At 39.7% G+C, this 8,566-nt stretch overlaps 1 long non-coding RNA gene across 1 annotated transcript; it reads left to right on the forward strand.

Annotated features, from left to right (window-relative positions):
* Positions 1 to 886: 886 nt before the first annotated feature.
* Positions 887 to 8,354, forward strand: LOC124402039. The gene is made up of 3 exons (XR_006928647.1): positions 887 to 1,515; positions 7,058 to 7,143; positions 7,998 to 8,354. It is a non-coding gene; the product is annotated as an uncharacterized LOC124402039 (long non-coding RNA).
* The last annotated feature ends 212 nt before the right edge of the window (positions 8,355 to 8,566 follow it).

Here is an 8,566-nt window from a genome sequence, read left to right on the forward strand (position 1 = left end):
TTATATTAAGTTTGTAATCTTGCGTACCAGTGTAGATTTATTCATCTTTTGTACGTCGCTCTGGATAAGGGCGTCTGCTAAATACCGCAAATGTGAATGTAAAAGTAAATGTTCCAGCATGGCAATGCCTCTTATGCACAAAGCCAGCTCTATGAAGATCTGCTTTACATGTGTTAGAGTGGAAGATCTTCTGCTATAGAACTATCGAACAGGATGAATGTGAACGCTAACTGCACCCCAGGCCTCCTCACCTTCTCATATACACCAGACTTTACTAACACCCTTGTAAACCTCAATCACAAATATAACAGCAAATGGGGACTAAATGTGGATAGGAATGTGAAAGGAAAAGGGGGCGGAGCCACACGCTGAAGAGAATGTAGCACTATGAGTCTTGACTTTACCCAATAAACGTGACGTCAGGTGAAAGTTGATTAATGCGAATGTGAGGTTTTTTAATGTATTTCTTTATTTTTTTTACATAAAATATAATACATTTGCTGCATTTGAAATCGTTGTTAAGCAGTTCGACACATTTGTTAGGCTCCTGTACAAGTGTAAAACATCACAAACTAATAATTGTCAATTCAATGCACTAACAAAGAGACGAACGAAGATCTGCTGACTCATTAAAAATGTGGATTCCGTTCCACATTTAATCCCCATTTGCTTTTGTAATGACCTCCACTGTTCTAGGAAGATGTTCCACTAGATCATGTAGAGATTTGTGTCAGGTACTGATGTAGGTGAGAAGGTGAGGAGGCCTGCAGTGCAGTCAGCGTTCACATTTGTCCTATTCAATAGGGTTTAGATCTCAATAGCAGGAGATCTTCCACTCCAACCCATGTAAAGCAGATCTTCATGGAGCTGGCTTTGTGCACTTTGTGTCATGCTGGAACAGGTTCAGGTCTCCTAGTTCAGGAATACTGTACAGTTTGGTGAAGATCCACGTATAGCCGAGAACGTCAGGTGCCCCAATACTTTTTTCCGTATAGTGTATAATCAACCATGGTCACATGTAAAATGGTCACGTGTTTGAGAAAGACTACTGCGTATTGTGAAACGTGACTACACTGAGGTCTGACTGTGTCCTGAGCGAATATAATCGCGCTGTAGTTAAAAAAACATCTCGAGGATTGTTCTCTCTGTGGGAATCCCATCAGCCTCCGACTGTGCGTGAGCAGGTGAAAAAGGAGCGCTCTGTTCCCTCCAGGTTTTTTTTGTTTTCTTTCTTTATCGTTATTTGCGAGTACGGACTGCTCTACGAAGGCCAATTATTATGCCTCTGCCGTCCCCTTTCGCTTCTCCGAGCCAATAAAAGGAAGCTTTATGGGAGTGTGATGTCATCGCTCGGTCACACGGCGTGAGGCCGATAGACCGCCTCGCTCGGCAACAATGCCCATTTCACACTCCGGTGCAGCGGGCGGCCTCATGAGCAAGAAAAATAGAGCTTAGGCCCTCTGTCTCTTCGCTTTTCGATTCTCTACATGAAGATGCAATAAACAGCCTTCTAGGGTAAATAAAGAATTTAAATATATATATATTTTTATTGGAACATTTATCATAATTTTTTTCAGTTTCCGTGCAAACAAAATTTTACGTCAAAATGCCAACATCTGCAGTGTGTGAAAAAAAGCTCAGGGGGTCCGCGACTGCATGCTTCGCCATCACTTTTTTAATAACGTGTTTTCTCTCGAATCCGGGGGACGGAATGTGTTCGTTATTCACTTATAACTGCTTGTTCAAGACACTTTTTTAGGGACGTTTGTTCGGGACACTTGTTTGCTACACTTATTAAAGATACTTACTAGAAACACTAATTGGGGATTACAACTGGACTGTGACACATCCTAAGGACATTTGTCATGGACACTTGTTAATTAAACTTGTTTGGGACACTTGATAGTGACACGTCTTAGTTGCACTACTTAGTAGAGTAGACAGTAGAGACGTGTTATATACACTTGATAGTGACACTTATTTGGGACATTTACAGCATTTGGTAGATGCTCTTATTCATAGCGACCTACAGCTGAGCGGTTGAGGGATAAAGACCTTCTCAAAGGCCCAGCAGTGGCAGTTTGGTGGTGCTGGGATTTGAACTTGTGACCTTCTAAATCCAATGATCCAATCACTGAGCTACCACCTACCAGTGACTATAGACCCTTCATATCTACACTTAATAATAGAGACACTTGTTATTGAGAGTTGTTAGGGACACTGGATAGTGACACTTTTAAGGACACTTTATAGGGACACTTGTTATTGAGAGTTGTTAGGGACAATGAATAGAGACACTTTTAAGGACACTTTATAGGGACACTTGTTATTATGAGTTGTTAGGGACACCATATAGTGACTTTTAAGGACACTTTATACAGACACTTGTTATTGAGAGTTGTAAGGGACACTGAATAGAGACACTTTTAAGGACATTTTATGGAGACACTTGTTACTGAGAGTTGTTAGGGACACTGGATAGTGACACTTTTAAGGACACTTTATAGGGACACTTGTTATTGAGGGTTGTTATGGACACTGGATAGTGACACTTTTAAGGACACTTTTTAGGGACACTTGTTATTAAGAGTTGTTAGGGACACTGGATAGTGACTTTTGAGGACACTTTATAGGGACACTTGCTATTGAGAGTTATTAGGGACACTGGATAGTGACACTTTTAAGGACACTTCATAGAGACACTTGTCATTAAGAGTTGTTAGGGACACTGGATAGTGACTTTTGAGGACACTTTTTAGAGACACTTGTTATTGACAAATGCTAGGGGCACTTGATAATGACACTTGTTCAGGACAATTCTTATAATAATCAATAGTGACACTTCTAAAGACACTGGTTCAGGACATTTGTCATGGACACTTGACAATTGCACTTGTTAGGGACACTTGTTATTCACAATTTCTAGGGACACTCATTAGTGACACTTGTTAGGGACACTTACTAAGTAAGAGTTTTTGTGAAACGTTTTCGAAAACAGTGCCGCTGTGGATGCGACGGACACGAGACGTGTTTATGATGTTTTGAAAACTATATCCATTTAACAATACGGAAGCCTCAAAGAAAAAAATAAAACCAAGCAAGACAAACATCTTCCTACATCTACTCCCTGCTGTCCTTCCTCTACCGTGGTCCTCTTATCTTTATTATGAAGCCAGACAGTACGGTGTGAAAGTCAGAACGTCTCCCAGTCTGGCGCTCAAGAAGTGTGTTCCTTAATCTCGATCGTGACTCCGAGCTCCCGCGTCTTCGCTCTGTTCTCCGCTGACAGCACGTCGGATAAAAGCTCGGAATTCTGCCAGGCTGCCTTGACAAGGGTGTCAGCTGCGCTTTGAATTATGCACGTTCCAGCCTTAATAAAGGGGCTTGGAATTGATCCTTTCAAGAAAAAGCAGAAGACGACGATGACGGTAAAAGACAAAGGCCAGAAAGAGATGAAAAGGGAGAGCGGCTCCTGTGAAGACGGAGGTCGATCCGTTCGCCGTGAAGACATTAAACGCTGTGGCGTTCTTTCAGAGGCGAAATCTTCAACCATTAGCAGTGAAGCGATACGGAGCCATGTGCATGTCATGTGACGCGGAAAATCCAGATTGTTCCTGTTGATCGATGGAGAATTTATTGCCACTCTTCAAAAAAAAAAATAGGTGCTCAGTCATTTGTATTCTTTAAAAAACAACTATTAGATGCTTCTTCTGATAAGAAACTCTTGGTTAGAGCTGGAATCACTGGAATCAAGTTCTAGAGGAATTTAACCAAGCTGAGATTTTTGTCCTTCAACAGTTTGTCCCAAAGTTGGAGAAACACAATTGTAATGGACGTTTTTGGATGAGGTAGTATTACATTTTCCCTTCACTTGAACCAGGAGATCAAAACCTGTTCCAGCAGGACACAAAGCCAGCTCCATGAAGATCTGCTTTACATGGGTTGAAGTGGAAGATCTCCTGCTATAGTCAGTACCTGACTTTACTTGTAGGTGAATGAACACAAATCTCTAGAAAGTCTGGTGGAACATCTTCCAAGAAGAGTGGAGCTTATTATAACAACAAATGTTGACTAAATGTGGAATGGATATTCGAAAAGCCCATACCAAAAAGTTACTGACATGATGAAGCTTCACCCACAGGGTCTTCAGTATTCCACAGGGTCTTCAGTATTCCACAGTATTTATTTTCATGTTTGACTTATTAATAAATAAATACATACAGTACGGCCTAAAAGTTTGGACACACCTTCTCATTCAAAGAGTTTTCTTTATTTTCATGACTATGAAAATTGTAGATTCACACTGAAGGCATCAAAACTATGAATGAACACATGTGGAATTATATATGGAATTATATACATAACAAAAAAGTGTGAAACAACTGAAAAATGTCATATTCTAGGTTCTTCAAAGTAGCCACCTTTTGCTTTGATTACTGCTTTGCACACTCTTGGCATTCTCTTGATGAGCTTCAAGAGGTAGTCACCTGAAATGGTCTTCCAACAGTCTTGAAGGAGTTCCCCGAGAGATGCTTGGCACTTGTTGGCCCTTTTGCCTTCACTCTGCGGTCCAGCTCACCCCTAAACCATCTCGATTGGGTTCAGGTCCGGTGACTGTGGAGGCCAGGTCATCTGGCGCAGCACCCCATCACTCTCCTTCTTGGTCAAATAGCCCTTGATGCCTTCAGTGTGAATCTACAATTTTCATAGTCATGAAAATAAAGAAAACTCTTTGAATGAGAAGGTGTGTCCAAACTTTTGGTCTGTACTGTATATAAATGAATACATTTCATTACTACTATTACGTCCTGGTCTTTTCGAAGCGTGTCAAGCACCTTCTACCATGGTGTCAAAAAGGTTACTTTGGTGCTGGATCTTCTCTTCAGGAAGAGGGCAAAGTCCGCAGGAGTTCAATCTGGCGAGTAGGAAGGGTGCGGAAATGAGATCATGCGGATTGTTAACCGACGATCATCATGCACGAGTTGCCGAATGGTTTCGACATTATTGGGGGTTGAGCTCGTTGATGGTCTTCATGATCTTTCGTTGTCACTTTTGAACACCCCGACTGACATGTTGCAGCGTCACCGTATGCTAAAAGTCTCTGTGGCAGATTTGGCCAATTTCATGCAGAATTTTACGTTTGCTCTTTGTGCTAACTTGCTCTCTGTGATGAAATCGCAGACGTGGGAACAAACGTGGTCAGAACATCACCATTTATCACTAATAGTGTTTCATTGCAATCATTGATTCTTATTAGAGACCCCTGTAATAAATACTTGATACTGACACTTGTTTGGTACATTTTTACAGACATTTAAAAAACTATATTTGTGGACACCTGGCCATAAGCTTGATTTTTTTGAACTTCTTGTTCCACATTTAGACCTGTTATAATAACCTCCACTCTTCTGGGAAGATGTTCCACTAGATGATGAGTGTAATGGTGAAGATTTGCACTCAAGCCGTAAACCAGGTACTGATGTAGGTGATGTTTGAAGGCCTGGAGAGCAGTCAGAGTTCACATTCATCCTAATAGGGTTGAGGTCAGATCTTTTATAGGAGGCCTCTCAAGATCCTGAGATTCCATGGAGTAAATATGTTTTGTTCGGTCTGAACATTTCCACTAAGATGTCCTGAATAAGTGCTGCTAACTTCAGCGAGTCCAAATTTCCTCTTTTCCTCCATTTAACTGAAACATAAGTAAAGTGCGCTGTGATGAGAAATGTTTCAGTCTCGTTCCATTCGCATGCGAGACAAAGCCGTCACGTTGCAAAAGAGAAGACAATCAGTGAGGCTTTGCTGTATAACGTAATGTGATGTCATTTCCTGTTTGAATGTATAGAAATAATTTAGCAGGCGGCAGACAGAATGTGACTTACGCTATCACTCGTTTTTTTTCCAGCATGATTTAAAGTTATTGCTATAAGCTGTGTGTGTGTGTGTGTGTGTGTGTGTGTGTGTGTGTGTGTGTGTGTTTTCCTAGCTGTGGTGCTAAAAGCTAGCTAGCCTCATCAGAGCGCTGTTTGAAGATGAGATCGTGGGCTCGGTGTCGAGGTTTCGCGAGGTTTTCGTGTGAGGTTTTCGTTCGGCTGCGTCGGCGGAATGTTCTAATTAAAGAATGAAAACTTGTGCCTTATTATAGCGTGTTTGCTGCTGTACACTGTGTGCTACGGAGTGAACGGCCTGAACGGAGAGATAATTATTGCCGTCTTCGCTGGAACACTCCTTTACTGTTTTTATCAGTCTGGGGAGAGATGAAACATCGCCTCTGGAGACAGCGAGGCATTCGAATCCATCTGTGGAAAGTTTTTTGGCAGTTGTATACCGAGATGCAGCATGATGATGTACGCAAGTGTGTGTACCTCAAGCATAAACAGTGTGAGGCTTCATGCAAGAGGATTGTTTTTGTGTTTGTTTGGTATTTTTTTGTTTGTTTGTTTGTTTTCTGAGCCACACTTCTCCATTTTACTCAAATTGGTATTGCTATTTAAACTTCACATATTTTAATTTGGTCATTTGTTTACATTTTATGAATTTCTTTTTTTTTTTTTTTAGAATTTATATTAGATTTTTCTATTTTTTCCTTAGGCTTCTTTTTCTTTACTTTTTTTTTTTTTTACAATTTTGTATTTTTATTTCCTCAATTTTTCTTCACATATGTAGTTTTTTACTTATACCTATTTGTTTGTTTGTTTGTTTGTATGTATGTATGTATGTTTGTATGTATGTATGGTACTTAGACCAGATTTTAGATTTTATTTTAATATTTTTATTTTTTAGATTTTAGTTTTTTTAGAATTACTATTAGATTTTTTTTTATTTATTTGTGCTCAGGATATTTTATATATATATATATATATATAAAATATCTGTCTGTCTGTCTGTCTGTCTTTGTTTTTGATTTTCTACTCTAATTAACTGTAATTTTTATTTTAACTGCATATATATATATATATATACACACAAAACACAAAGTTTCTCGGTCATGAAGCTGCAAAAGCTTGACACTGGAGACTCCTTCCTTCAAAAATAAAAAATCTTGTGTAATCCCTTTCAGGTTCTTCATCAGGTTCTACCTGGCTGTTACTATGGAAACAATGACATACTGCATTCGAATAAGTGTGTTACTGTAAAGAACAATAAGTAAGTGTGAATCCTGTCCAGTCTCTTACAATCAATATCCCACATACAGTAATGTGTAAATTTGTGCTGTTGAAATTCGTAGATTTGCCAATTCAGCCTCGTGCATTTTCAATACTTGTATCCAAAACATAGTTTATATCAGAAAATACTCAAATAAAACAGTTATATTGAAAAAATGACTAAACATTTTGACTCTCTTGTTCGTAAACAAGGATAAAAGGACTTGTTGTTTTGATGGTAATGATGTGTTCATTGACACAAATACTTACTTTTAAGAGAAGAACTAAGGATTTTGAGCAAAAAACAGGCTTTTGCAAGAAATCCAATGTACTGTGCTGTTTGTACACATTGTTTTGAGAATGCACTTACTGATTTGCAAATCTTAAGGATGATTCGAGTAATGCTCCAAAGCAACTGAGAAAAGCTGTAATGTAGACCTGTGATTTAACCCTAACTTTCATACCATTCAGAATGAGAAGTTCTGAAGTTCAGTAGAGCTGTAATGAGGAGATGGACCTGTGTATCTGATATCCTGTTAAATTGTAATTACGTTACTTTGGGTGTCATTAGTTTTGTCTTCGCCCGGATGCGGTGTGTTACTCCGTGCTGTTGTTCTCGGGGTAATGAAGCGGTGAGGCGTTATGCATGCGACTCTGTTGCTCCTGCGTACAGGAAGCATCTGGGGAGGGCCTTTCTGATGAGGGGGAATAGAGTGAAAGCCCTCGCTCTTAAACACACCTTCCTGTGTCTTTCATGCATCACTAACCTTTGAGCTCTACCTCACTTTCCTACTATCTCCATCTCTCTTTCTGTTCTCCTCTCTTCTCTGTCTCTCTCATTCCGGCATACACCAGAAATCCAATCAACAGCTCCGGCTGAAGAGCCCGCTAGCAAAATGGCTGACCTCTGAGCACGATGAAGGGAACGCCAGAGAGGAAAAGACGGATGAATGACAGAAAAGAGCCATGATGAGGTCAGGCGGAGAGGAAACACAAAACGAGTGGATGGAGGGGTTTAGAGTGAAATAAGGAAAGAAGAAAAAATATACGGGGATTTTTGTGCATGTGTAGGTGTGTGTGTGTGTGTGTGTGTGTGTGTGTGCTTGAACACCTAACTTCACATCTGTATAAATAGCAGCACAGATGTTTGTAAAAACTTTGTGTTTGGATAAGAAATGAAATGCAATGAAATAAATATATATTTAAAAGAAATAGAAAAAAAATGGCGCAGTCATATTTTTAGTATTTCATCTGTTCCATTATCTGGCTGTCATAATGAGATCGGGGATTTTCAGACCAGACACCTATTTTCAATTTTCAGCTCCCTGAGTACGACGCCATCGATTTCACACTGTAACCTGAACACAGGGGGAAAAAGTGAAGTATTAGTTCTTTTGCCTCAGGTAAAAAAATATATATAAATA

The sequence above is a fragment of the Silurus meridionalis genome, chromosome 19 (assembly GCF_014805685.1).
Source record: "Silurus meridionalis isolate SWU-2019-XX chromosome 19, ASM1480568v1, whole genome shotgun sequence".
Lineage (NCBI taxonomy): Eukaryota > Metazoa > Chordata > Actinopteri > Siluriformes > Siluridae > Silurus > Silurus meridionalis.